We start from the raw sequence: 6,534 nt of genomic DNA, 5'->3' as shown, positions 1-6,534 counted from the left end.
AGCTCTGGAGAAAAAATTTATTAATTGTAGGATCACAGAAATCTGACTGCTGTCCTTCATAAAAATAGCTGTGTCGTCAGCGAACTGAGTGATTGCTATTTGCTGGCCTAAAGCATTACGTTTTTAAAATTTTGAGTGTTTTATCGAAATGGATAACATTTCAGCTGCTATGATGAAAAGTAAAGGAGAGATGGGACAGCCTTGTTTAACTCCTTTGTTAATGGAGAAGTGAAAGACGGACGTATTGTTTTTTTAGTGACAAATTAAAAAATATTAATTTTGCAAAGAATGTCATTATATCAGAATTATTTATATGAAGAAATGATTCCAACTCTAAGTATGAGGGGAAAAAAAAACAATTATCAAAATTATTTATATGAAGAAATGAATCCAACTCTAAGCATTAGGGGAAAAAAACAATTATGACACTGAACAAACAATTAACATCATGAAAAGAAAAAAGTCCCAAACTTTTTTCAGCGACATGAATTAAATAGGTAAATAAAGAAACCAACTTAAATTAAATGGTAAGGAACTAGCATATGAGTTAATTTTTTTTAAACCTTTATAACCCTCCTGTTATGTTCATTTGTGAGGAACAGAGATGATGTTCCTGGGTCAATTTGACCCGGTGCATGTTTTATTACTTAAAAGATGTCTGAAACCCAAAAAATCCTAACAAGCAGTGTGAAAATTTCATTATTAACTTCATTACTAATTATTCTATCAAAACTTAGTGAAATAGCGTTCCTTACCTCAAACAGGTAGTGGTTCAATTATTAGATAATTCACTCGTTTTTCTTACAAATATACGTGTTCAAACTTTTAATTAAATTTTTCACTACTGTATTACTTTTGAAAGACTAACATGTAAAATACAATAGTTTTACATAACACTGAAATATAATCTTGAAATTTTGTTTTACATACATGCACTGTGAACCAGAAAAAAAAAATCACAATACAACAGACAAGCAATCGCAATATGAAGTTGTGTGTATGTCTGTATATCTACACAGCACAAGAGTGAACAGTCATCACACTGTGCTTTGTGCAAATTATTTTTGCACATTTCGCACAGGTCATGCTTGTCTAGACCTGGATCCTGTCTCCGGCTCGACTCCCGCCCCCGGCCGTCCCCCCAACTCCATCTGGATGAAGCTCATTTGCTGGACTTTAAATATGTAGTTTTAGAGTTAGATAAGTTAATTCTTCTCTATGAGTTCTCTTAAATCGCCTGTTTGTCCTGGGGGAGGATCCCTCCTTCATGTGGGCACCAAAGAGGTTTCTTTGTTTTTTCCGGAATCAGTTTTTTAGGAGTTTTTCCTTACCTCGAAAGAGGGTCTAAGGGAAGAGATGACCGTTTAGTTTAGTCAGTTTGTTAGTTCAATTTAGTATTTTCCTATTGAATTCTATGTATTCATGATTTAATTTTATGTTTTACTTTTTCAATTACCGATTCGAAGCCCATCGAGATGACTGTTGTTGTGAATTTGGGCTATACAAAAAAAAATTGAATTGAATTGAATTAGATTGAATTGAATTGACATAGTCACATGAGTCACTGCCATCCTAGTGGGCCCTGGCACTGTCTTTATTATGTTTTCTGCAAACAGGTTTGTCTGACGCATATTTGGGGATGAAGACCAATGTACTTCACCATTCTTTGATATGAATGTCTTGCTTAGAGGAACAGGAATAGCAATTCCCTCATCTGGTTCATAATCAGAACTATTAGAATCAGAATTTAGCTCAAGATAGTCTTCTTCTGATCATGATCAGTGATGACTTCCAGAGCCTCCTGGACTGTCATCTTTCTGCTTCTGCTGCTCATTTTGTAAAGCTCTGCCTGACAGAGTGTAATGTTGTCCCATGCAGAGAAACTTTTATATGTTTTGCCCCTCCCCTGTTGAATGTCCACTGAATGTGAGTTTTCCAGCTAGAACATAAATGGTTCCTGTCAAAAGTCATAACACCTATGCACCTGTGTGTGTGTGTGTGTGCGTGTGTGTGTCTTTGTGTGTGATTGGGGTGAAATATGTATCACAGCTGCAAATAAAGGAATAATACTAATAATAATATTAATAATGGTGAATCCATTAGTATTAGTATCTGAGCACAAGAATTGTTCGAGGTAGAATTCCTGGGGGTGTGGCTATCCTCTGGAATGTTAAGTATGATGCTGCTGTTAATGTTGTGAGGCTTAATGTTGATTGGGCTGTTGGGTTTGGAAATTAACATTGATGACAAGAAATTTACAATTCTAAATGTTTACATGCCCTATGAGTCTTATCTATTGGAGGAGGAATTCTTACACAAATTAGCATTCATAAAAGCATACATTGAGGATTGCAGCTCCACTTGTGTGTTTGTTATGGGAGATTTTAATGCTGATCTATCAGATGACTCATCAATATTTGGTAATCATTTAACTTCTTACTGTGAAGAAAATAATCTCACCTTATCAAGTAGAATACTTCTTCCAGATACAAGCTTTACTTATATCAGTGATGCCTGGCATTCCACCTCATGGCTGGACCACTGTGTCTGTACTGCAGATGCTCATGCTTCTCTGAGAAATATAGAAATCCTGTATAATTTGGCTACCTCAGATCACATACCAGTAGTTTTCTCTTTAAATGTGGCAAATATACCATCTCTTGTGACGAAAGAAAATAATGATCTTACAGATAAACTTGATTGGTCCAAAGTTACAAATGAGGACATCAATAAATACACAGCAACCTCTGATGCTCAGCTGCAGGCTGTAAAAATACCCAGGGAATCACTAGCATGCTGTGATCCAAACTGTAAAAATGCTACTCATTGCGATGAATTGTGTGAACTCTATGAAAATAAAGTCAATGCTGTAAAAGATAGTAGTCTTTGCTTACGAAGCAGGAGTCCTAAAAGCTGGACTGTCAAGCCAGGCTGGAATGACTTTGTAGCTGAACATCATGCTGCAGCCAGGGATGCTTTCACACTCTGGCATGAAGCTGGGAAACCTCGACAAGGTGCATTGTTCGAGAGCAAGAAAGTGACTACTGCTAGATTCAAATATTCACTTCGCATTATCAAAAGGCAAGAAAACATGATGAGAGCAGACTCTCTGGCCAGAGGTTTACAAAATAAGGATTACCATAAATTCTGGAAGGAGGTTTATGCTATGAATAATCGTAAAACTTCATTGCCATCCAACATTGAAGGTGTATGTGGTGCAGATAACATTGCTGATTTATGGCGAAAGCATTATTCTGACCTGCTTAATTTTGTAAAAAGTCATGCAGTTTCAATTGACAATGTGGATCTTACCGACACGATGGTAATTCGTGCAAGTGAGATTCAAGATGCAATTTTAAAGATAAAAGAAGGAAAAGGATGTGGTCGAGATGACATTACAGTCGAGCATTTAAAATATTCAAGTTTTAAATTACTGCCTCTGCTGGCCATGTGTTTCACTGGCTTTTTAACACATGGAGTCCTGCCTGATTCAATTCTCTCAGTTGTATTGGTTCCTGTCATTAAAGACAAGACTGCCAGTTTAAATAGTCTGTTGATTTTACAGACCGATTGCCCTTGCCAGCAAAATTTCCAAAAATTTTAGTATATGTTTTATTGACTAGACTCGAAGTGCATCTTTTAACAAGTGAGAATCAATTTGGTTTTAAAAAAAGCCTCGGCACTGATATGTGTATCTACGCGTTACGGGAAATAGTCGGGAAATACCTGCATCTGAATACATTTGTATTTTTGTGTTTTATTGATGCCACTAAGGCCTTTGACAGGGTGAACCACCACAAGCTATTTCAGAAGCTAATTAATCGAGGTGTGCGGAAATATCTTGTACGATTCCTGGCTTTCTGGTACGTTAATCAAACAATGATAGTCAAATGGGGCAAAGTTTTATCTGAGCCTTTTTATGCAAGCAATGGTGTTCAATAGGGAGGGATCCTTTCTCCATTTTTATTCAATGTATATATTCATGATCTATCCACTAATCTGAATTTGTGCAAAACTGGGTGTGTTGTTGGATGCCAAACCTTTAATCACCTTATGTACGCTGATGACCTTGTCATTTTTGCCCCTATAGTGCTGGGATACAAACACTTTTAAAAGTTTGTTCTGACTATGGCAGAGACTTTGATAAAAAATACAATCCCTCTAAAAGCAAAGTAATGATTGCAAGGACCAAAGATGACAAAAATGTAAACTTTCCTGTTTTTAAGCTTTGTGGAATGCCTCTGGAATAAACCTCAACTATCAAATATCTTGGACATTTCATTACTGATGATTGGAGGGATGATAGAGACATTCAGAGACAGTACTGTAAACTCTATGCCCAGGCAAACATGCTGATGAGAAAATTCAGTAAGTGTTCTCTTCATATTTACAGAGTCTCGTTACTTTTAGAGTATTCTACAATGTTTGTTGTATGCATTGTCCCTTAAATAAATAAATACAAAAACAAAAATACAAGTGAAGATTTCGCTGTTCAGAGCTTACTGTACACCTCTGTAAACGGCTCCTCTTTGGTGGAACTATGGACGTGGGACATTCCACAAATTCTTAGTGGTCTATAATAATGCTTTTAGGCTTCTGCTACAGGTGCCCAGGTGGTACAGAGACAGCCAGCTGTTTGTGGATGCTCACATCCCCACCTGTGAAGCACTACTACGTAAGCTTACATACAGCCTCATGGAACGCCTGGACAAATCTAAGAACTCAATTATCATGTCTCTGACTGTGTCATGGTGCCTCTGTCAGACTCCTCCCCCTCTCCTCTCTGCTTGGCCTAATTCACCTCAGCTGCCGCCACTCATCTCATCAGCTGCCAGACCTTCATAAGGAGCTCCACGACCAGGATTCAACGCGAGTTTGTTGCCTCTAATGGTGCATGTTCTAGCCTCTTGAAACCCATGTTAATTATCTCCTGCACTTCGCCTCACGACTTTCTGTCCTGTTCCAGGAAAATCCTAATCCACGAGTGGACAGTCAAGCAGACGCGCCAAGCAGAATACCATCCTCACTCACCTCCTTCAGTGGAGCGCTGTCGGAACCCATGCCATCTTCAAAGTCTTAGCCGGACCCTCATGCTACGTTTCCAGTCCTCGACGCCCTCTTGTTTCACCTCAGATCCACAGACTCTCTCCAGCCACGTCCCCTCCCTGCCGCATCAAGACAGCCTCACTAGCGGAACTAATAAACCGTTTACTTAGCACTACTCACCTCCTGTCATCCTTCCGGGTTCCAGCATCTGGGTCTGCCAAGCCTAGTCAGTCATGACAGACTGATCCCAAAAGAAGCTCATGCCGCTACAATTCTACCCTGAGGAAACACTGGATACAGCGATTATACTCTTTTTAATTTTTATTTTTTGCTTTTTATTATGTATGCTGTATCTGTATCTTTCTCTATGGACCGCATCTGAGTCGGTAATAAAAGTATTATATAATAAGACATCCTTGTACCTCCAGTTTGACTGCTGGGTCAAATTGACCCGAACAGTATCTATGTGATATAAACATGCGGGGGGGGGGGGGGGGGGGGGGGTGTTGCAAATATGTGAGATGAACCATTTCATAATATATGTTGATTACACTAATTAAGGCAAGCAGATGAAGTTTCATGCTGAAAAAATACTTTTAACTATTTTTCCTAGATGTTCAAACTTTAAAACGGGTCAATTTGAACCACAAAATAACAGGAGGGATATTTACCATAAAAGATTAAACTCATTTCTAGAAAAGCAAAGTTGGGACTCTCTTTCAAAAACCGTAATTTGTGAATAAAATAAAATTACCAAAAAATACTAAGCTGTTGAACAAAAACTGAATTTTGTTTTCTTTGTCAATACAACCAAATTGAAAATGAAAGTAACAAATAATGTAATTGTATTAATTTTATTGTATTAATTGGAAGTATTCGGCCCCCTTTAAATTTTTAACCTTTTGCCACCTTTCAACTGCAAACATAAATATATAAAACTCCTTTTTCTTGTGATGAATCAACAAGTCGAACACAATCATGAAGTGGAACAAAATTTATTGGATATTTCAAACTTTTTATAAAAATAAAAAAACTGAAAAAATGGGCATATGAAATTATTCAGTCCCCTTAAGTTAATACTTTGTAGCACCTTTTGCAGTTTGGCACATCGAGAGACTGACATTTTGCCCATTCCTCCTTGCAAAATAGCTGGAGCTTAGTTAGGTTGGATGGAGAGTGTTTGTGAAAAGCAGTTTTCAGTTCTTTCCACAGATTCTCGATTGGATACAGGTCTGGACTTTGACTTGGCCATTCTAACACCTGAATATGTTTATTTGTGAACCATTCCATTGTAGATTTTGCTTTATGTTTTGGATCATTGTCTTACTGGAAGACAAATCTCCATCCCAGTCTCAGGTCTTTTGCAGACTCCATCAGGTTTTCTTCTAGAATGGTCCTGTATTTGGCTCCATCTATCTTACCATCAATTCTATCTATCCTCCCTGTCCCTGCTGAAGAAAAGCAGGTCCAAACCATGATGCTGCCACC

The sequence above is a fragment of the Oryzias latipes genome, chromosome 3 (genome assembly GCF_053564925.1).
Source record: "Oryzias latipes strain Hd-rR chromosome 3, Olatipes_Hd-rR_3.1".
Taxonomy (NCBI): Eukaryota; Metazoa; Chordata; class Actinopteri; order Beloniformes; family Adrianichthyidae; genus Oryzias; species Oryzias latipes.
The sequence above is the reverse complement of the archived record's forward strand: the minus strand, read 5'-3'. Positions refer to the sequence as shown.